Here is a 24,726-nt window from a genome sequence, read left to right as displayed (position 1 = left end):
CTGGGGCAATATCCTGAAAACCAGTGATGACGAGTGGCTAAGAGTGCATGGGAAGAAGACTAATAAAAGTAGACGAAGACCCAGAAATATACAAGAGACAGGAGAATGACGACAGAACAGAGGACTGGCACAAACAAACCCAATGCACGACAATACATGAGACAGACTAAGAACTAGCCAGCGATGACACATGGCAATGGCTACAGAGGGGAGGGGAAGCTAAAGAAGGAAACTGAAGGAATATGTTCAAAGTACGATAGACGGAAATAACATCTCTCCCATATGTAGGAAGTGCAAATACGAAAAATGAAACCATAAACCACAGAGCCCCAAGCGAATGCCCGCACTTGCACAGAAACCAGTACAAAAAGAGGCATGATTTCAGTTGGCAAAAGCCCTCCACTGGAGCCTGTTTGCAAGAAACATCCAGCTACCTTGCAGTAATAAGTGGTACGAGCACCAACCTGAAGAGTGATAGAAAAAACGATCAGCAAAGATCCTGTGGACTATGGTATCAGACGGATAGGGTGATACGTGCAAACAGACCAGACGTGACGTTGATTGAACAAAGTCAAGAAGAAAGTATCACTCATTGATGTCGCAATACCATGGGACACCCAGAGTTGAAGAGAAAGAGAGGGAACAAAAAAATGGATAAGTATCAAGATCTGAAAATAGAAATAAGAAGGATATGGGATATGCCAGTGAAATCGTACCCATATCATAGGAGCACTAGGCACGATCCCAAAGATCCTGAAAAGGAATCTAGAAAAACTAGAGGGCTGAAGTAGCTCCAGGACTCATGCAGAAGAGTGTGATCCCTAGAAACAAACGGCACACTAAAAAAGTAAGAAGAGTGATGACTCCTAAGGAGGCAGGATGCAACCGGAACCCCACACTATAAAATACCACCAGTCGAATTGGAGGACTGTGATAGAGCAAAAAAAAAAAAAATAAAAAAAAAACAAAAAAAAAAAAAAATAATAATAATAATAATAATAATAATAATAATAATAACAACAACAACAACAACAACAAAGTATTCTCGAATTCATTTTCACCCGAGGTCAGATTCTGAGATGAGGGTTTTCTCAGGTAATCATAAGCGGCAGCCATGATCACAGGACCTGCATAGGATGACAGACTGATCTTAATGTGTGCACCACGCCTACACTGCCTTGTGCTGACCTGCCCTGCCCTGCCCTGATTGTGCCCTGCTCTGCCCTGCTCTGTGTCTCAATGTGTGCCCGGCCTATGGGAGACCAGTGGCATTTGCCCAGTGACCTGACCAGTGGACAGCACAGCTGGGGTGAGTATATGTGTTTTTTGTGTTTTTTGTTTGTGTCAATTGTCCTGCATATATTCCGTAGTGTAAAGAGGAAAAGTGTGCTGAGGGTGAGTTTTGGCAACCTGACTGGTTAGTTTATGTGGGGAAGGGGGATTTTGCCCGCTTGTTTTTTTGAGCCTGTGATCCCCCACAACCCAAAAGCAGAGGTAAAGTATCGGTATATAGCAATGCTGATAGATATGGCAGCAAAGCAGAGCCTGCCCCTCAGACTCTCGTATCAGCAAGATCAGAGAGGCAATGCAGTTTTGTCCTGTCTCAAATGAAGAACCACCTCAGCAGTGCAAGTCCATTCTGGGTCACTTGTCCATCCTTGGAGAAGCTGCCCCCTCGTGAGTAGCTTCGCCTTCGTTTCTGTTCAGTGGAGAATGAAGGAGTTTTTGTCTCCGTAAGGAGTCTCCATTTTTCCAGAGCTTTTTCTCTAAGAGGAAGCAGGAAGGACTTATCCTGGTGGTTCCAATCCCGAGATGCTTCTGTTTTGTTGATACATCGACCGAGGGATAACACATTTGGAAGAGTTTTTGCTGGTTTTTTCAGGGTGTGTGGAACCAGGACTTTAGACAGCTCCACCAATTTGGATCTCAAGGTGGGCATTTTGGCTCTACAAGAGGTTCAGATCCGGTGATGGGGGCCACTCCATGGTGTTTTATTTTATCAAATAATACAGTAAGTACCTTAAATTTCTATTCGAGTTGTGCGAATTCTTAATAGCACAAACTTTTCATTGGAACATAACTATTACCATACAAGAATATTTCAAAGATGTGAAGAAGCAAATGCAACATTTTTCAAACTCTTGAAAAAACAAAAAACTTGCAAAAGTGTTTGTTTAATTCCATATGTGATTTATAAGTATTCAAGCTTTCTCTCTCTCTCTCTCCTCCACTCTCTCTCTCTCTCTCTCTCTCTCTCTCTAAACTCTCTCTCTCTCTCTCTCTCTCTCCTCTCTCTCTCTCTCTCTCTCTCTCTCTCTCCGTTTGTATGTCTGTAACTTCACACACATATAGTTTTACCAATCATTTACTTTTATTTTAAGGGTAATGTACTAAGCTAACTTTTTAAATGAAATTACAGTAACTTTTAATTTTATTCTAAAGTTAGCTTAGACTTATGGAGCATAAATTAAGGTCATATTTTGTGTTTAAAATCTAGAAGTAAGCATTTATGAGCATTTTTCGAGACGTGCCAAACTTACGGGAAAATGCCCCCTTTGTTGCGAGGGGGTGGGTCGACAACCTTAACCTGCCAATATTGTACAACTGTACAGTATTGGTCATAGGTCAACAAGCAGAGAATTGGTTTCCTTTCAGCTCCACATGTTGGCAATGCAAGGTTCAATGAGTGGGGCGGTAGCCCGATCGTAGAGCCTGTCAGCCAGGTAAATCCCCAGGGAACCAGAACATAGTGGCAGACAAGCTCAGTCACCAGGGTCAGGAGATAGGGACAATGTGGGTCCCCTGCACCCAAGAGATTATAGAAAGATTGTTTCAATATTTTGGGGTTTACTGCACAACAGTTCCTGGCATTCTGTTCTGTTGTGCCAGACCCATGGACAGCAATAGAAAGACACTTTCCAACACCCATGGGACAATCTCCAGGCCTATGCTTTTCTTCCATTTTGTTTGATTCATTGGGTGATCAGCAGGGTCATGATCACCATCACATCAAATCTCAAATGACCCTAGTTGCTACCAAGTGACCACTTGCCGAGTGGTATCCAGACCTGCTAGCTCTACTTTCCTAGGTACCAAGAGAGATTCCTGCCAGCCGCTCATAGAGAGGTATCACCAGGCTGTGAGGGAACTGCCACTTCACCCCTGAAGACTATCCACCATCTCTTGAGAGAGGTATTTTCTCGTCACACAGCGACCAAAACGTCCTGAATAACCTTTTGTAAATCTTCAGTGGGCTGTGTTGCCAGGGGAAATGGGTCGTCTTCTGTTTGTTGGGTGTCGTCAATGGGGTATCTATGGTCAGATCTTCTTTTCAGCATGTCGCAGACTTTCTTGTCTTTCTTCGCCGAGAGAAATTTCTCTCCGTGTCAGCGTTCAGGGGCTACAGAGCTGCCCTTGGACTAATCCTTTGTTTGAAGAGTGTCGACCTCTCTTCCTTGTGGAGATCTCCAGGAATTCAGTCCCTGAGTGGGATGTGACTCTTGTCTTACAGAGCTTGACTTGTGCACCCAGCCTTTACGAGAGTTGTCAGACGGGTTCTGACCTGTAAGCCTATTTCTTGCTTACCCTGGCATTGGCAAAGAGAGTTGGTGAACTTTATGGATTTTTATCTTTCAGTGTTTAAAAACTGAAGGATGAGAATCTGTCATGCTCTAGTTTTGTCCCAGAATTTTCATAACGAAGACTCAGAATCCTCGGTTTCCTGACCCCAGATTCAAGTTCTTTTTTATCCCCTTCCTAGAGGACTTTGCTGGTAGTGATCAAGACAATATACTACTGTGTCCCAGTTCGAGTGTTGTGGAGCTATCTAAAGAGGTTTCGAGATCTCCATCCTGAGTGTCAACAACTCTTTGTTAGTGCTGGAAGAGGTGTCCAAGAACAAGGACTATTTTTCTGGCTTGGTGAGAAACAAAATCAAAAGAGTGTACTATACAAATGACAAAGGTAGTTAGGAGTACTTTCTGAATAAGAGCTTACAAGGTAAGGGCATTGGTCTGTCCCCTTGCATTCTGGAGGAACCTATCATTTCCACAAGTACTAAGGGTGGGAGTGTGTTCCATGAAAACTACATTCACATCCTTCTACCTTTGGAACATTGCCCATGGGTTTATGGACCACTTTTTCCTTGGGTCCTCTGGTGGCCGGTCAACAAGTTGTGTAACTCACCCAGCTTCCCTAGAGAGACAGGTAGCATCTCGCCTAAGTTTGTTCAGTCACAAAGAGAGAGTGTGAGTGAGTGACTGGCCTCCTTCTTTTCCCTTGTATTTTGTTATACCCTTCCTCGCCTGTAGGGCTGAGGGAAGGTTGGCGTGTGATTGCAGGTGAGCTATATAATTGAGTACTGTACCCTGTCGATAATCTAGAGTCTGTAGGTTAATAGGTGCATGCCCATCCCCTCTCTCTAGCAAAGGAGAGAGAAGCTGACAATTAAATAAAACCATTGGTTTTTTATTATTATTTTATTGTCTCTGGCAACGATTTGGGGTTTCATCCAAACCCTTTTTTGAATAAATGATGCTAAATACATACCCATTACTTTGCAAGGCCCAAAAGACTGGCAGTTGAACATCACATAAGCTCAAACAGGTCAGAGGCACAGGACTCCTTCTTCTGCTTACATGACCCGGAGGAAGGGAGGCCCAGGTGAATTGAGGTACCCGGTCAGTTTCAGAGATTTACTCAGAATCCTTCCACCAACAAGTAAGTATGTAAAGAACGAAGGATTATATTTGTTTTAGGAACAGACTACAAATATTTTAAGTAATTTGCATTTTTCTGAAACATGCAAACCTACAGGTCTTCACATAAATTGCCTACCTCAAGCCACCCCTCATTCTGCTACCTGAGCCAAAGGTTAAAGTGAAGCATAAGGGTTGGGTAGGCCGGACTCCCACCCTACTGTTGATAGTTGACCACTTTATTTAAAATTAAACGGCTGTTTTCCCAGCTTGCGCTGCAATTATATCCATGTGTAAAAGACCTTCTGGTTTGTATATTAGGAAAAATACACATTACTTAAAAAACAAAAAAAATTGTAGTTATTCCACCTTTGCAGCATTGAAAACCAAAGGGCTTTTTACTGTATTCATTTTTATTTATGTATGTATACATTCATGTAGATTTTGGTAGGGCTGGAGTTAAATGTGAATCTATTGTCATGTCGCAAGCCGTGCATATGGCAGATACACTAATCAAGGAAATGCTATAATATGATAATTTTCATAGGTATGCAAACATAAACCTTATATCATATCTCCCATTGCAGCCACCCCTCTTTGTTCATTACTCCTTCATAAAAAGCTCTGGTTCGTATAGCTCTGAAAAAATGTCATATCTGAAGAAATGCAGCAGCACATACATTCCAAGACTGTCATCAGTGTTCTGTCATAATAGCTACTCAATGTATTGTATCCACAATAACAATCAGTGAAACTAATTTGAAAACTTCATCTCTCTTCAAATTACTACTCAATTCACCCTTACTATTTTTTCTTCTTATTATCTACTCCATCTGTGGATAATATGGTGTTATGTATAGCTGGATCACATATAATTAAGCATTTGCTGTGTACTGTGCCCTTCCTGCTGTTACCCCACAAAATTCTTATGCTGGTCTCTTGCATTTTCTATTCTTGGCTTTTGATTTGTTAATAAGACATGTTCATAAATAATTTGTATTGTAATGTCAAGCTAAGAAGGTTTACAGATGTGAGGTGGTGGGCATTAATATTAACCCTTTAACGCCGATTGGACGTATTAACGTCGACGAAAATTATCCGTCAGGGGCCCGAACCGACATACGAAACGTCGACGAAAAAAGTTTTTTTTTTTTAATTTGCGGAAAAATAGTTATAGACCTACTAGGCAAAAACTTTAGAATCACGCCTTGGGGGATGCTGGGAGTTCACGGATCAAGCTGTTGTTTTGTTTACAATCGTTACCAGGGGCCCGGGGAGCAAGCGCGAATTTCTTTCTTCTTGCACTAAAAAAGCATCAGCGACACATCATCGGAAATTATTTTGTCACTTTGACATAATTTTTGCACCATTTTATATTAGCCGTTACGTAGAGTTTTATATATGGAAATGTGTGCAATTTCATGTAGAATACAACAAAAAACAACTCATGGTTGTAGCTTTTATCAGTTCTGAAATATTTTCATATAAAATACGATAAGTGCCAAAATTTCAACCTTCGGTCAAAATTGACTCGACCGAAATGGTCCAAAAACGCAATTGTAAGCTAGAACTCTTATATTCTAGTAATAATCGATCATTTATCTTCATTTTACAACAAATTGGAAGTCTCTAGCACAATATTTCGATTTATGGTGAATTTATGAAAAAAACTTTTTCCTTACGTCCGCTCAGTAACCTCTTCCGATTGTCGTAATGTTTGCACCATTTTAAATTAGCCGTTACATAAAATTTGATATATGAAAATGTGCGCAATTTAATGTAGAATACAACAAAAAACAACCCATGTTTGTATCTTTTATCATTTTTGAAGTATACTCATATAAATAACGATGTGCCAAAATTTCAACCTTTGGTCAACTTTGACTGGACCGAGATGGTCAAAAAACGCAATTGTAAGCTAAAACTATTTAATTCTAGTAATATTCAATAATTTAACTTTATTTTTTCAACAAATTGGAAGTCTCTATCCCAATATTTCGATTATTGTGAATTTATTAAAAAAAACTTTTTCCTTCTCCGCCCGGTAACTCTTCCGAAAAAATCAATAATTTTTTCGTCCGATTGTCGTAATGTTTGCACCATTTTAAATTAGCCGTTACATAAAGTTTTATATATGAAAATGTGCGCAATTACATGTAGAATACAACTAAAAACAACCCATGGTTGTAGCTTTTATCAGTTTTGAAATATTTTCATATAAATAACGATAAATAGAAAAAATTCGACTTTTGGTCAACTTTAACTCGACTGAAATGGTCGAAAACAGCAATTGTAAGCTACAACACTTACATTCTAGTAATATTTAACCAATTACCTTCATTTTGCAACAAACGGGAAGTCTCTAGCACAATATTTCGATTTATGGTGAATTTTGAAAAAAGTTTTTTTTTACGTCCGCGCGTTACGAATTAATGCATCATATTGTCATAATATTTTCTATGTGTTGCTTTGATTGTTTTACAATTTGTTGTATACCAAAATCATTGCAATTTAGTGTACAATACAACGAAAAAATAATTACCTCACTAGCTTTAATCGTTTTGCTCACAGCATGATTTGTATACAATTATATATGAAATTTTTTTTCACGCTGTCATATATTCCAATATTTATATATGATAATGGTATTTTTTTTTATTTCTGATGGTTGCATACTAAACTTCAGGCATGACAAAAAAGGAGCCAAAAATGAACTCTTAATCTTGAAAATTAAAGGGGCTGTGATTTAAAAAAAAAAAACTTTTTTTTCCGCTTCGGCTCTCACTCGCGAATGCTGCCGGCATACGCGAGACACTTTCGGAAATACAGGCTCAGCGTTTAAGGGTTATTTGTTTATCTATTGTTGTATTGTTGCCTCAGGAATATTTTGATGCTGTGTCTGGACAACGTTTGGTAGGATTGTATTCATGTTTGGATAGAACTATCAAATGCACGCTTTGTTAATCGGCCTGAGACCTTTATGGGAACCTGAATTGAATTTGATCTATTATTTTGCTGATTCAGTTCTGGCATTATGTTTCCTACTCTGTGGTGCATTGTTTTTGATTTCAGATTCTCCCTCAGAAGAACCTTCCTTCCTTCGTCAGTTTGATTAGCATCAGGATTTTGGGAAATGCATTTTGTTTAATGGTACTACTTGGAACATTACCAATAGCACTCTTTAAAGTGTATGAGACAGCAGTGAATTATTGTATGCATATAACAAATTTAAACAACAAGTAAAATTTGTTTTGAATATTAGATTCACACATCAGCAGTGACATCTGAAGTAGTCCTTCAAGTATTGTACTTAATTTTTAACAGATTATTCAGTAATTATTTGTTAACAATTTTATGTTAAGAGTTGTGAATTGAACACATTGTCATTACAGAACAGGACAGGGCATAAGGCTAAAATGAATCCAAAACATCTTTAGAATTTCCTTTGAAAAGTGAAACTGAAGGTGCATTATCACTGCCTTCCATAAATCAAGAAAACAGCAACATGGCTGCCGTTAGTGGAACCAGTGATGAAGACTTTTTGTCTCTGGATCCATTGATGGACATCAAAATAGAACCAGAGGAATTCTGTGAGTCTAATGAAGATGATGAATATTCATATGAAATGAATTCAATAGTGAATGAAAAACATCCACAAACTTGCATAAAAAGGAAGTAAAACAAGAAAGAAGGAATATTCACAATGGAGAGAAGCCTTTCGTATCCACTGACTGTGAGAAAGCATTTTACAAGAAAATTAATCTTACAAATGATATCACAAATCCTACAGAGAGAAATTCATGTGCAATGACTGTGGGAAAGCATTTTCCTTGAAACATAATCTTATAGCTCATACGAGAATCCATACAGGAGAGAAGCCATTCATGTGCAAGGAATGTGGGAAAGGATTTTGCCCACAAACATCATCTTACAATTCATATGAAAATCCATACTGGAGAGAAGCCATATATGTGCAGGAATGTGGGAAAGCATTTTTCCCAGAAACCAAATCTTAAGACATATGAGATTTCATACCGAGAGAAGCCATTCATCTGCAAAGAATGTGGGAAAGGATTTCCCCACAAACAACATCTTACAAGTCATATGAGATCGCATACTGGAGAGAAGTCATATGTGTGCAGCGAATGTGGGAAAGCATTTTCCCATAAACCAAATCTTACAATTCATATGAAAATCCATACTGGAGAGAAGCCATTCACGTGCAAGGAATGTGGGAAAGCATTTTCCCAGAAACAAAATCTTACAAGTCATATGAGATTGCATACTGGAGAGAAGTCATATGTGTGCAGCAAATGTGGGAAAGCATTTTCCCATAAATTATATCTTACAATTCATATGAGAACCCATACTGGAGAGAACCCATTCACGTGCAAGGAATGTAAGCTTTCCCACAAACCAAGACTTACACATCATATGAGGTTGCATACTGGAGAGGAAAAAGAAACAACATGATAAAATAAACCAGTTAAGGCAGAGATCTCTCAAATGACCAACTGTATGAAGATCAAATCACTCACAAAATCTGCTCAAGAAAATAAGGAAAATAAAAGAAAAAATACAGAATAGGGATGAACAATGAGTGGAAAACTGGCAGAACACCAAGCCAATATAAAGGCCCTAGCTTCACAAATAAGAAAAAAACACACGCAAGATGAATGTAAACAACTAAATAGGCAGTTTGGTGAAAATCCAAAGATTGTGTATAGGTACATCACGAAAGAAACAGTGTAGGTACGAACACCTCCGAGCAAGGAATACCTAGAGAAATTTTGGAAGCCATTGTTTGAAGACCCTAGACCAACACCAAGAGAATTCATGGATTGACACCATTAGCAGAAGAACAGCCAGAAACAGCAAATCCCACCAATAAGGTTCACCTCGAAAGAGTAACAAAGAAATAAAAGAATATATGATTTCAGACTACACTCAGCAGAGTGGCTCACAACAGGAAGCACCAACCTTCTACTAAGAGCTCTGAGACTGAGCTCCCTAACAAATATAGGGCCACTGCTGCCTATCAACAACCTACAAAATGAGTCACAGGAGTCATAGCAGGCGAGATCAATGAACATCTAGATCAAGACAAATATACAGAAAAAGAACAAAAGAGATGCACAGAAACAAACTAGGTACTAAAGATCACTGCTATTAAACAAAATAATATTAGAAGATTGTAAGAAGAAAAGGACAAAGGAATCTTAATATGGCTTGGATAGATTACAAGAGGGCATTTGACACTGTGCCGTGCACATGGATATTCAAATGTATGGAATTAGACAACATCAATAAGGAAATAAGATCTTTCTTGGCAGCTCAGATGAGTAAGTGGAAGACCACTCTCTGTCTAAGGGGAAAGCATTCCCGAAACTTTGGTGTAAATAAAAAGAAGAAATGATCTCCAGTATTCTTGCTGTCCTGTTCATTGTCAAACTTAAGCTTACCAGGAAGGAGGGCCAAATAGTAATTCCAGACATAAAGATCCAAAGAGGAATATTCCAGGGGAACAGCCTTCCACGACTTCTATTCTGCTTGAACATAGATCTGCTTAGTAAAATCTTGAACAACATTAACACTGGCTATGACCTAGGCAAAAGCAGAAGCAGAAAAGAATATAAAAGAGTGAACCACCTGCTCTTCATGGATGACCTGAAGTTGTTTGCAGACTCAGAAGAAAAATTGGAAGAACAAGTTAGGACAGTCCACCAATTCTCAAATGACACCTGCATTGAATTTGGGTAGGACAAGAGTGCCACGAGTACAATAAAGAGAGGGAAGAGAGTAACATCAGAAGGCATAAAGGTAGAGGAAGGCATATCTGTTGAAGACCAGGCAGAGGAGTAATTGGGAATAGAAGAAAACACTGGTATAGAACACAAGAAAGTGAGAGAAAAGATAAAGACAGCATACATCAGCCACTTAAAGAATTAACACCAAAGAACAAGATCACTGTCATAAACCAGCTGGCAATAATACCATTGGTGACATGTGGTTTTGGCATTATAGACTGGCCACAAGGTGAGTTAGACAGGATGGATATTAAAAGATTCTCACCCTACATTAAGTCACATACAGACACCAGTGTATGGACATAATATACCTCCCTCACAAAGGTGGATTAGGCCTAGCTGAGATCAACCAGGCCTACAGAGCAGCAATAATAAGTCAAGGGTAGTACTTAAAAAGCTCTGAGGATGAAAACATGAAAAAAGTTGCCAACACCATAATGGAGCCCTGAGCCAACTAACATCAAGCCTAAGAACTTTGCAGGAGATCTGCTAGAAGACACAGAGGGCACTGAACAGACTCCAGCAAAAACGATAGCCAGGAAGACCAAGCAGAAATACAGTCACAGAGAGGAGAAACTTAGAATGGAAAGGTGGAAAGACCATGGAAGGGCAGGAAGATTTTCATGACGAACTGGAAAAAGTTACATAGACCAAGAAGAGTCACTCAGATGGATAAGAAATGGAGATCTAGGTTATGATGGAGAAAGATTGATAATAGGAGCTCAAGATCAAGGCTTCCTGACAAACAGCTTCAAGAAAATGCGGGTATATCAGCAAATGACCAGTGTAGGTTTTGTCATGCAGTGGGTGAGAATGTGAATCATCTGATATCAGCCTGCAAGACCCTGCTTACAGATGGTCACTACACAGCCCGCCACAACAAGATCTGTAAATATATACATTGGAAAATATGTAAAGAATACAGAACTGAAGTGAAAGAAAAAGTGTGGGAGCATGAACCAGATCCAATCACCTCCAACAGGAAGATATATAGAAGGAGGTGCTATAAGACCTGATATTGTCAACTGGAACAATGAGGAATAAACCGCAAAGCTTATAAATGTGACAGTACCCAGTGACTTTGGCCTCAATAGAGCTTAAAGGCATAAAATAACAAAATGCCAAGACCTGAAGAATGACCTGAAAAGCACATGGGAACTGAAGGAAATAGAAAAAAACAATACCTTTGGTGGTAGGAGCAACAGGACTTATAAACAAAAACCGGAGAAAATATCTTCACGTTATACGAAATTCCCTAGTATAAATGAGGTCAGATTGCTACCCTCAAAGCAATGGTAAACACCTTGATAAAACGAGCCCTTGGATATAAGGCTAGTGGAATATGAAGGTGCAATCACAGACCCCAGGCTGGAGCCCATTGCACCACTGATATAAATTGAAAATTAAGAATAACATAAGCCAGAGAGAAACCACATTGTTGCTCTACATGTCAAAGAAGTTTTTCTCAACCAAGTCCTCTCAAAAGACACGAGAATTCACACTAGACAGAAACTGTTTACTTGATCTCTGTCCAAGTAGTTTTTATTACATGATTTTATTTAACTTGACTCCTGCGTCTGTTTTTTGAATGAAGGTGTCTCAAAGGTATGTGAAAACTCATGCTAGAAAGAAGTCATATCCTGTATCTGCACTTGGTTTCCAAGAGTTCTTTTTCATTAGGTTCATCTTAGAATGAATGTGTTAACTCAGAAGAAAGACGATGTTGAAATAGTTTTCTCTTGTAGATCCATAACATATGTGAGCACTCATGAAGGATAGATATTGTTCTTTTACACTGCATGTTGTACTTTTGTCTTGTATTCTGCAAATCACAGTCATTGGTTCTGAATGCCAGACTGTTTTTCAGGTGTCCAAAATGCACAAGCAAAGTCACTCATCATAGAGGATGTTCAGTTGCCCTGACAGATTTGTTAATGTTTTTTGCACCCCAAAGTAAGTTGCACTTGTTGTTGAGATAATTATTGTGAACTTGTCTGCAAAATCTATAGAAAAAAAGGCAAGCAGCCAACCTAAGGGACGATAAAAAGAAAAACCACATATTTTTATGATCCAATCATGACCATCATCATTGCTGTTACTCAAAGAAGAAAAGGAGCATCTGGAGGAGGGTCTCACTGAAAATGCAGATGAAGGCTCTTCATTTGCAGAGTCTTTATTAGAAGTCAAGGCAGAGCAAAAGTATTTTGGCCAGAGTGAATTTGATGCAAAATGAAAATTGTGTAACCTTTATGCAAGGTAAAATAAATAACTGTTTTTTTCTTACAATTGTTTTCAATGAACACTACAGTGCTAGGTTAAGAAACTTTCATTTGCCTTCTCCACTCTTCTTGTTCCTGAGTATTTTTTGTATGATTTCCAAATAAAGAATTAGTATTGTCTTTGGCTGACACGAAGTTTTCTTCCTTTTGTCATTCAGCATTATGCATATATGCACAGGCATATGTAGTTGTAAGCTTGAATATTACCATGAAATGTTATTCTTAGTGGAAATAGAAAGGATTGATATCTTCATTAGACTTCAATGAAATTTTGGTGCATTTTGGTTTTAATCTTCTACAAAGATTGTGCTACAGCATTTGTAAGTAAATCATAATTCCTTGTATCAGCTCACTAAATACTACAGTGGACTGTGTAGTATTTTGTTTTAGGTTAACCAGTCTGAAGTGTTTAGAATAGACTAGTTATGCAAATGACTAAAATGATGTGTTATTCTGATTAGATTAAAGCTCTTTTTTTTTATTTCATTGCATAAACATTGAAATATTGAATAATAAAAAAAATTATAAATCAATACAATTTTTCATTTGCCCCATTAAAACTTAAATAATATCAGAATAATATTCTTCACTGTCAAAAGTGAATGAATGCACCATGATGTGGTCTGAATGCATCAAGTATCTGGTCCCAGTGCACCTCTTCCCAATGGAAGTGTGTCTTTCCTTGTGGTCCCAATGCACCAACTTCATTCACATAACAGCTGCCCTTTGGCGAACTGTATAGGTGACTATACCTATTCATTTCGCAGGATTATTTTTTTTAGATAAAGTGAATCAGTTAAAAAGTCTGAATAAAAACAGAATATTACAAACCAATACACACATCCTGCTATGAGGGAGAAGTTTAAAATGTGATAACCTCTTAATTCAAACTGCAAGTCTAACTGTGTCAGTACTGGTAGTTAACCTCCAAAAGAAATGACTGTGCTAACTTCTCCTTTGGATCTGTGGTGGCCTGCTCATCAAACTGTGTAGCTAACCCAGCTCTTTTATTGGGACAAGGTTGCATCTCGCCTTAGATGTGCAGTTGTGGAGACGGGGGAATGAATGATGGAGTGACTGGGATTTCTTCTCCGCCCCTTCATCCTTCTCCTCCTTCGGGCGAGAGTGGATCCGGCCAACGTGTTTGGAACTGTCGACCCTTGCAAGGAAGTTTGCAATGGAGCAACCATTCTATTTATCTATATAGAGTATAGAAGCAACTGCCCCTTTCTCTAGCAAGGGGATGTCCCTGACAATAAGACAAACCCACTGCTTATTAGCCTTACTGTCTCTTAACTTTCAGATTCATCCCAACTTGATTTTGTGTGGGGTTACATTTCCTTTCTTTCATTCGGAAAAGCCGAGAAGTCTGGCAGCTGATCACGCAGTCTCTGTATTACTCTAATCAATTCATCAGAGAAAGACCTTGTTCTTTTACCAATGAAGATCTCTCGAAGACTGAGTTTATCTTGATGCATGGTTTCTGCATAATGAAGTGTGGGAAAATATCTAAACTATTATCTTGACACTTGAGTTGAGGGGGAAGTTTATCAATGGCTAGTCCAGTACCTAATATTAATCCAAATAACTGAAGGCATGGTTGAAGGCATATTGACAGCAGACTCAATATGCAGTAATAAAACCACAAAAATAATTCTAGACCCCTGGAGACCTGATCCGAATGTCTAGATGAAAACCAAGTGTATCTCGTCAGAGATTTTACGTTTTTGTGGTTATTACATTTATAACATTTAAAGCTACTTATTATCCTTTGCCATACGGGTGACAAAGGCAACCCATGTCACTTAGTTTCAGAACTTCAGTAATGAATGAACATTGTAGGTGGTAAATATAATCGCTAGTGGATATTGACAGGCTAGTTTACGAAGAACTAAATATTGAGGAGACTAGTTTTCACTGTCCTAACTTTCATTTAATCACTAGTGTTCACCGGTCGGAGTTGGTCTTTGTGAACATAAGCTGTGGTGGAAATTTAAGTGTTGGAATAACGTACCATACTACAAAGCCACATTATGGCCCTCTGTTCAGTCCGAATGGAATGGAGGGCCTAACTAAAGCAGGCAATTTGTAGAGAAGTTTTTCTGTTGGGTTTTAATGTCGTTTGTGCAATTTGTGACTAAAATCCTCGTAAGATGACGACATACTAACTGACGTTCACATGGTTTTTCTGCGGCAACAAAAAAATCGTTGTTACCCTTCATTAAAACCTGCACAATGGACAAATGTACTGTTTGTCCCATCGCCTGTTGGTTCCTGGACTTCCTGTAGTCTTCCCTCAGGCTCTGACCTACTTGACCTTCAACTAGTATCGTTGATGTTAACAGGAACATTAGAATTAAGACGTTTGACCTGTGACAGGACAGTTGAATGTGTCCAAATATATGTATAAAGCTAAAATTGTCGTAACACCTTAAACTCGTTTATGTGTACTGGGTGAGGAATATCTTCTCTCTCTCTCGCTCGCTCCTCTCTCTCTCTCTCTCTCTCATCTCTCTCTCTCTCTCTCTCTCTCTCTCTCTCTCTCTCTCTCTCTCTTTCTCTCTCTGTTTTGATGATAGTTTCTGTATTTCAAAGTTAAAAACCCTACTACTACATGAAGGAACTTACGCTACTAGAATCTGACATAATTATGAAGGCGGAACATTCTACAGTAATTCAAAAGCTGAAAATGGCCCGTTTTATGGTTAACTGAATAAAGCGAAATGAGCGTACCTCCTGTTATTTCAATTGACATATTTGAAGGCGGATTTTCTCCTTATTTCGAGCTGAAAATAAGTTAAATGAAGGAAATGATGCATAGAATAATGAAGACAAATGAGAAACGATTCTGTATGAATTAAAAGCTGAAGAAAAGAAGTCTTTGAAGGCGGCTTTTCCAAGTTCATCTGATGCCTCCCAGTTCGCTCTAGTCTTCTTCCAACTGCTCTCTCTCCTCACCCTTCATTCCTCCCACTTGATTGGTCTCCACTTCCACTTTGCCATCAATCAGGTTTCGATAGAATTACTGTCGTTCTCATTCCGTCGGAAATTCATCCGCTGTCTCAGTTACCAGAACAGTGTGATCAAGAAGCCTAGAAAACCATTTTTAACAGCAAATACATTTCTATTCATTTTGAAGTTATTGTTTCTCTATATCTTTTACATAGAAAAGGCCTTTAAAAATTAAAAGCGTACAGTATTTTTATAGACTTTTAGCATAAACACAATAGTTTTTTTTTTTAATTCCCAGCGGACGACACATAGTAGACAGATGTTTTTGAGGTAACAAGTATAAAGTATAAATAGGACAGTGAGATGAATTTTTTTATATATTTAACGTGTATTAGATTAAAAGATTTAACCGCTTTATCTTATTACGTATCAAAAGGGTTTGAGTTATGTGATTTGTAAAAACTACCATTACCTATTATCATACATATTTTATTAAGGATTTCTGTAATTTCCACTAATCACCTGATAGGTAATGAGTCTTCATGATTTCCATAATCTATCTTGTATATCAAACAGAGAAATATTTTACGTATGAGACCTACTTTAAATCGTAGATGATATTCTGTATAGTTACAAGATGCTGCTAGTTCGTTTAAACATCATTATTTGAGGTCAATATTGTTAATAAATGGTAATAATAGTCCTGACACTTTGATATGCTTAAAGCTGTGGTTTCACATATATGTCCGAGTACCACTTTATCTCCATTATGGACGAATTCGGTGTATTTTAAGTCCAGTTTCCCATTCAATGACGTCTTGGGAAAATTGTAGGTAGTACAAAGAAGAAGACTCGACGACAAAATCTCCAGGAATATTTTTAAAGTTTTAATGTTATGATTTTTTATGAATACTGATTCTATATGAATTAATTAAAGGTAGTAGATCGTATATTGTTGACCTTCTTATATATGATTTAGTGTTTTTCTTTCTTTGAACTTTCTGTCAAGTTTGCAGACTTTGTTTGACCAAACTTTGGATTTAGGGAAAACCCCTTTGAGATTTCCTGCTTTCATTACCTCATCTCCTGTGAAACCTCCACCGTGCCAATCTCCTCACCTTCACCTTACCTCACTCCGTGACCTCACCTCCCATTATCTCACCTTCCATTATCTCACCTTACCATCACTTTACCTCACCTCATCTTTACCTAACCTCCCATTACCTCTCCTCATCCTTACATTGCCTCCCATTATCTCACCCATACCTCCACCTCATAACATCAACACTGACACTCTCAGTCCAAAGAAAACTCCAAGAATAGAGACACAGGATCAGCATCCTATGAGCACATAGGAAAGTTCTTTATGCACACTGACCACATCCTCCTAAAAGCCAGTCAGGTAGTCCTAGTCTGAAGGACTTAATCAACATTATTCAGTCACCAAGATCAACCTAACCAATTATTCCATCTCTGATCAATAAAACACCAAAATAAATTCACGTCCAAGAATTCAACTCTTCTTACCTGTTGTTTTTACACAGGAACTTTATGACTGAGATTACAATGAAAACAAACATCTCTAACCTGCTACTTACGAGTAAACTGCAGAAGAAAGTACCTACTACATATCTCAAGGAACAAGTTTTCATAACTGGTAGCATTCTCCAGTTTTGGTTGCCAATTTCTGCATTTCTCACAAGCAACTCTCGTGGTCACACCTACTCAAGCTGTAGCACATTCAATGGATGGGCATTTATGTTACCAATGATGATGGCATTATTGGTAATGACATCACATATTACTACATTCTTCTTAAAATAATATAAAACTCCTACTAACTAAACTGCAAATAAATTAAAATTAAAATTTAATTTTTAATAATTGACCAGTAATACTACTGTTATCATAATTCATATTTATATCTTGATTGTACTTTGCATAGTTACCAGGTTATGGTGGACACAACTGGAGTCACCACTTTACACCAACCAAGAAGATTCTGTCTTTGTTATAAACAAGAGTCCAGGATTGAATCCAAAACGTTCTAACCTCAAAAACATCCAGCTTTGTTTTCTGGGCTCTATGAGAGCACCAATACATTTTATTATTATTAATACGGCTTAGTTTTTCCAGACCTCTGAGACTCAAGTAGGCTCTTTCTCAGGCTGTTCTCAGGGATTAATCCTGAGAAAAATAAGTAAATAAATAAATAAATCAAAAAATAAATAACAAATCAAATAAAAAAATAAATAAATAAATAAAATAAAATAAAAAAATTTATATAAATAAAAAAAATTTAGACTTTATTGAGAAACTGTCTATTTTAAAAATTTATGATGTTATTAATAGAAAAATCTTTGCTTTCAGCAAGAATACTTTTCATTTTTGAATTCCGCAGATAAATAGATCTTTGCTGGGTTCCAATTTGGGCATCAACAAGGAAATGCTGTACTGTCAGGGGTGTTTGACATCTGTTACACTTTAATGGGTCAGCATGTGGTGTTGACAGTAAGTGACCATGCTAGAATTTTGTGTGTCCTATACGGAGCCTTGCTAGGATTACCTCTCTTGATCTTTCCACCTGTGAGGATGTCCTCCATGCATATACTTCAGTTTTTATGTTTTTAAGTTATTTGTTGTTGGCACTGAGGCCCCATTCTCTTTCCAACCCTGGTAAATCAATGGTTTTAACAGGTGCTATCCAGTCTGACCAACTGGTGCTTGTTTAATTGTTGGAGGGATAGTGCAGGCTAATTTGGCAGCTGAGTCTGCATTTTCATTTCCTTTTATTCCCACTGTGCTGAATCCAACATATTTCCATTGATAATCCTATTTGGGAGGAGTTTGAATTAATTTTTATTTGTACTTCCTGCACTATTTGGTTTACTGATTTATACTGTCTTATAGTATCTATAGCGCTACGTGAGTCACTGAAAATAAAGAGACACTTGCTTTTACCTCAGATGTCATATCAAAGAGCCCATCTGTACGGCTGTGACTTCAGTAGTAAATACTGATGATATTAAAGGTCAGGCTTTTTTTGATTAACATATTTTTCGAATATGCAGATGCTCCTACTCCAACATTATTTTTGGAGCCGTCTGTATATACCATAAATTTGTCGCCTTTTCTTCTAATGTGCTCCAAAGCATGTTGGCGGTACATTTGCCTTTTGAGTAGGTAAGACAGGGAGGTACAATTCTTTATTCAATTTAAAATCCACGGTGGTGGCAATTCCATTCGTGGGTGAAAAATTGGATCCATGTTATGCAAGTTCATTATGTATCTAGCTCTTTTTGGGAAAGAGCTAGTACTATTAACTGCTGTTACTGGATTACAGTTTTGGAAGCAGTCAGCTGCAGGAGACGATCCCGCTTGCATTGAAAGACCTCTTCGTATTGTTATCAAATTACGGTGATGTTTTAAGGGCAACACACCTGCCTCTATAAAGCAGCCTCATCAGTGGGGACTGTTTCAGATGCTACATAGCTTGAGGTTACTGATTCAGACATTAAACAGACCCAAAACCTTTACATTATAGGTATGGAAAATAATGAAGTAGTACACTGTAAATAAATAATTATGTATGTCTGTTTACATAATACTAGAAGAATAATAATTTCAGAACAGTATATTCAATCACATCACCCCAAAAATGCTGACATGCCTAGTAATTTACACAAAAACATTTCCACTTTCATGTTGCATACTCTATTTACATAAGTATATATTTCTGATTCCATTATAAAAATCTACATGAAAAAATTACCTTACCATGTTCATTTTATTGAACATTTAATATAAATAAGAAAAATGACCCTACCTAGTTTATTTCATTAGTAAACTTTAATATAAATTAAAAAAACTGCAGAACATTTACATTAAACATCTCTTAAAATGGTATTCATTATATTAAGCAACCTATGAAAATACATGAAAATATTATAAAAAACAATGAAAAATACTACTACTATGGAGAATTCAGGGCCTCTGAAACACGGTTTTTTATTTTTTTTGGACTTTGCTCCTCCGTCAAAGCATCGGATGTAGCTGAAAAGTTGGACATATGTATATGTTAAACAACACACATTTTCAAATTTTTGTCAGCATTATCAATAACCAACCAGATAGTTTTAATTTTTATAGAGTAGAAATTATCTAGCCGATGCCATGGCCAATGATTACGAGCCAAGAGTCGAAAAACATTCATTACATAAGCAAAGTAAACGCCTTTTGACGAAATGTGGCCCGCCCATCCACTAGACAGAAACCCATTCACCTTGTTCCATCGGCTCTGAAACCCAAAGACTTTATGAATGGCGGAACGATACATAGATGTGGGTGGGGTATCTGTGCTAGCGTAGTAATACTACTGTAGCAGTACTGCTGCAACAGTATAGCAGTAATATACATGAATCAAACGTTTAGGCCAACTGCTGGGATCCTTGAGGATCATTTAGCACTTCTTACAACTACTCGAGAAATTAGTTTTAATAGCCAGAAGTCAAATTTTCTAATCCAACAATGCCCATGATAGCCTTCAGTGTTATCCTGAATTATAACGAGGCCAAAGTGGGTAGAGCCTCATGAAGTTATCATTCTGACGATAATTATTGGTGAAAGTTTAAAGCCAAAATATAGTACCGGCTATTTTTTTTCCAGTAAATAGGTAGATAGTCAATAAATAAAAATTGCATGACATTGGATACAGCAGTTATCAAATCAAGCTTGTCTACTATGTTTTTGAAAATTACCATCTATTCCCTACATCTTGTCAATCTGATTGTGACCTATAAAGCAGACTGTAATTTCTTAGGAAACTTATTTTTGGAGTTAGACTAATAATCGAAGTGTTTTTGTATTTTTAACATATTTTGTTGGTTTGTTCATTATGACAATTATCAGTGGAGAGGTTCAGAGTTCATAAAGGTGTGCTGCTTTGCTTGTATTTGAATTTGTTTGTCATTGTTGCCAGAGGTATAGCCTTTGTTATGTATAGCCAATCATCCATCGAGAAAGAGGGAAGAAAAACCTTTTCTCTGAGTAAGTTGTCCCGTCTTCAAAAAAAGTCACTTTTACATTGTAAGTACCAAATTTATTCAACCTATGTAATGCAGAAAAGAGTCAAAATTTATTTGTATATATATATGTTATTCTGAATAGCGTTATATTTATGAAATGCATTAAGATAAAAAGTTATTACGAAACCGTGTTACAGAGGGCCCCTGAATCTCATAGTAGTGTTACTACAAATACATAAAAATTCATTCTGAAAAAAACCATTCTCCACAGTCGAGACACCTACTTTGAAGTATTTGGAAAAAACCAATTATGCCTTGAATTGGCTACTCATTCAGAATTTATAAGAGAGCACTTCAAAATAAAATTTACCAATTCCATAAGAAATGAACTTTCTTAGTAGGGAGCAAAAACTGGATCACGGTGAAGTCAGAGAAGTTGGACAACTAAGCAAGAAGAAGCCAAGGGAATTTATTAAAGTATATACAGAAAGCATTGCACACTAGGTCTTGGAAGGGATCATGACAAGAGACCTTAGAACCCATGAGAGGCCAAACCTTGGGGAGTTAAGAAGATTTTCAACTCGGTTGAAACTAGTGAATGACAACATGCAAAAGACAGCAGCATCAGAAGTGTAAAACATTGGGAAAGGAATTTTAAAGAGAGACGGAGGTTGAATCAGGACATACAAAGGACAATTGAAGAGGAGTCTGCCTTCGAGTTCTGGCGGACAACAGATAGGGGAGATGACAGGCATTTCTTGAAGGAGAAGGGAGACTAAAAAATAGGTGAAATGTGCTACGAAGAGGAGTTGGAAGGAATGGAATCAGAACCTCAAAAGCAGATGTAAGAGTGGGTGTATTCAGGAGAAAAAGTGGATGAGGAATTATGCAAATTACATATAAAGGATAAAAATGGAGAAATAAATGATGATACAGGTGATACTAAAATATCCGAAGGACTATTTTGAAAATATTCTGAATGAAGAAAATGAAAACAAAGTAGAGGATGTTGGCAGGACAGATGAAGCAATAGTGAAGAGGTGAAATGGGTCTTTGGAGGATAAAAAGTGTAAAAGCCACCACTGTTATGAAATAATCTGGCTGACATTGGAAGGTACAGGACCTTGAAGTGTGAGAACAAGCTTCATAACTTTAATACCCTCATTGTTCCAAACCAAGCTGCAACCTTATTATGGAAAAGCAGATTGCTACAATCATAGGCGTACGAGGTGAAGTTCATTTGGGAGGGCAACACCAAATTTGCCCGAATTTTAAACATCACATTGACTTCTTTCTTTCTTTCTTTTTTGAATCACCATATTTGGGTAACAAATACCAACAGCTGTTAAATTATGTACAGCAGGTACGACTTTGAAGAAGTTTAGCAAAACTACATAGCTATTATTCAATTCTTTATTCAGATTATATAAATCATCTTCTTCTTTCTCTACGACCTTGTTCCTATTTGGGGTCATTGTAATGGTTCTTCAACTCACTGTTCTATCTCCCTCGGTCCAGTGCATCCTCTCGCTCAATCCCAACTCCCTCATATCTTTCTTCACACAGTCAATCCAGATTATATACATACATCCTCTTATGTATGCTTTCAAACCGAAATTCACTCCAATAATATAACGTCGAGGCAACTTTATGATATTACATAATTTACAAAGGAACATCCTACCAATATTTATTTTTACATTATTTTTCATGAAAAAAAGGCATGAATAGTCAAGATCACCAACTATGTGAAAATATATACAAATCAGGCTTGGAGCAAATATATTTGCTTTATATAAATGATAACAATTGCAGTTATAATTAACTATGCTATTATCAAATTACAACTACAATTACAACGAGGGAACATCTCAAACACGATTATAATAAAAATTAATTTGAAGCATTAAAAATTTCAGTTACAATTACATAACCATAGAAAATAAAACAAAATGCAGATGAAAACGTGTGAATTTGGGTTTCCTTTTAAAATCAATTCATACACAAATAATAAGTTGTAAAAGATTTAGTGCAACAACAAATGCAACATATTTCTAAAATTTTAGACCTGCAGAAATTAACGTTAGAATGGAATAATTCTCATTCAAAGATTACTTCATATTGAAAAAGTTTTTTGCTGCGTTACAATTACCATTTGATAGAAATAAAGAATTATGTGTATAATTACGTAAATGAGTAACTAATTATTTTTCTATTAAATTATCATTACTCCAAGCCTGTACAAATAGTCAGATACAGAAGAAAATCCTTATTACACTACATTTTATAGCCTATTTAGAGATAAATTAAAAGAACATTTTGTCCCTTCCCTTTCGTTTGCCAAATACAACTTTTAAGATGTTCATATCTATCCTGCTGACATAACCTCTCTCAATGCAGAGAAGTCCTAATGCTGAGACCCTATCCTGACCCATAGTAGATCTAAGGTCAGCCTTGAGTGTTCTCAAGCACGAGAATGACCTATCTGCTGAACAAGATGTTGCTGGTAAGGTTGCCAGGGTTTTTGCCATCTAATTGAAGTGTGGCAAAGTTTCACACAGAGAATTTGAGGAAAGATACCTTATCACTTTATTTGCAGTATTCAAATCCACGCCTTCCAGACTGTGAAAAATGGCAGTTTCAGCCATTAGGATGTCTTGATCTACATTGTAGAATTCAGACACTGTCGTGAAATCATCCTCTATTGCGTTCCCTAATATCATTTTTGCCAGTGGTGTCAGCCATTGCTTCCTTTTGAAGCGTTTGGAGTTCGGATGATTTCTCTGATCCGCTTCAAGAGCAAGAAGTGCGAGAAACCTCCCCAAACCCCCTACCCCCCCTCTCTCTCTCTCTCAAAGCTTGGCTGAAGGTTGCAAGGTCAGTGATTCAAAACGAGATATATATATATATATATATATATATATATATATATATAATATTATATATATATATATATACATATAATATATTAGGAGAGAGAGAGAGAGAGAGAGATGAATCGTAAAATGTCAACACAGGACACGAAGGTAGTATACTAAACTCCCCAGGAAATGAAAAAAATAAAATTCAATTAACGACAACTCTTCCTAGGTATCGAAAGGAGGAACTACCTTTCATAAATGAAGTTAACTTTTAAGGTTTAGCATTTTGTATGGTGAAACCCTTAAATCCTAGTTGACCCCCTTCCCCCCCTCCTCTTTTCTCTCTCTTGTAGGTCAATGTTAATACGAATATTATACTCAATGGGGAATGTTGTGGAAGATAATGTGATTTAACTAGCGAATATTATGGATATGAATACTATAATTGTCGAGTTCAGTAGAAAAACTAGTCCCGAAGGAGGAGAAGTGACAGAACTACTTCGAGCAGCCATGAAACAATATGACACCAGTAGAGAGAGAGAGAGAGATAGATAGATAGAGAGAGAGAGAGAGAGGCCTGCCATACGTACGATAATTATCGTTCATGAACGATTAAACTGTCTGGTACGATGTACGATACCAGCTCCAACTATCGTACATTTTATGCGATAATTCTGGTATTTGTTCATTTTCAGATGGTTATAAAGCATTTATTTTAAAGATTAAATGTTTCCAATCGGAAATGATGAAAATGTAAAGAGATAATTTCCCCTTAAGATATTTAGATTAATTGTGGTTGAGATTATTGAGATAGTTAGGCTAATTGTACTGATACCTTGAGTGTTTTCATCACACCCTCTACTCAATTACCAATGGCCGAGAGGTCATCTTAACCCCTTTTAAGAGAGACATGAGACCATTAAGTCTTTACTCTCTCTCTCTCTCTCTCTCTCTCTCTCTCTCTCTCTCTCTCTCCGTGGAACGAGGCAATTATGTTAGATATATATACACAGGAAAAATAAAAAGAGGTACTCCTCCATTTACTTTTCCTGTGGCCTTGGCTAAATATATTGTCACGCGCCTATGGATGACAATAGTAAGCATAT

General features: G+C 37.3%; 2 protein-coding genes and 1 pseudogene across 2 annotated transcripts in view; 1 reads left to right on the top strand and 2 right to left on the bottom strand.

Annotated features, from left to right (window-relative positions):
- LOC135204517 (uncharacterized) overlaps positions 1-24,726 on the bottom strand; it is a 624,442-nt gene that overhangs the window by 235,887 nt on the left and 363,829 nt on the right. The window lies entirely within an intron of this gene.
- The window catches only part of LOC135204694 (zinc finger protein OZF-like), a 118,618-nt gene that overhangs the window by 64,805 nt on the left and 29,087 nt on the right, over positions 1-24,726 (bottom strand). The window lies entirely within an intron of this gene.
- LOC135204515 (zinc finger protein 420-like) overlaps positions 8,498-24,726 on the top strand; it is a 101,938-nt pseudogene continuing 85,709 nt past the window's right edge.

This window comes from Macrobrachium nipponense, chromosome 47 (assembly GCF_015104395.2).
Source record: "Macrobrachium nipponense isolate FS-2020 chromosome 47, ASM1510439v2, whole genome shotgun sequence".
In the NCBI taxonomy this organism is placed as follows: Eukaryota; Metazoa; Arthropoda; class Malacostraca; order Decapoda; family Palaemonidae; genus Macrobrachium; species Macrobrachium nipponense.
The sequence above is the reverse complement of the archived record's forward strand: the minus strand, read 5'-3'. Positions and strand labels throughout refer to the sequence as shown.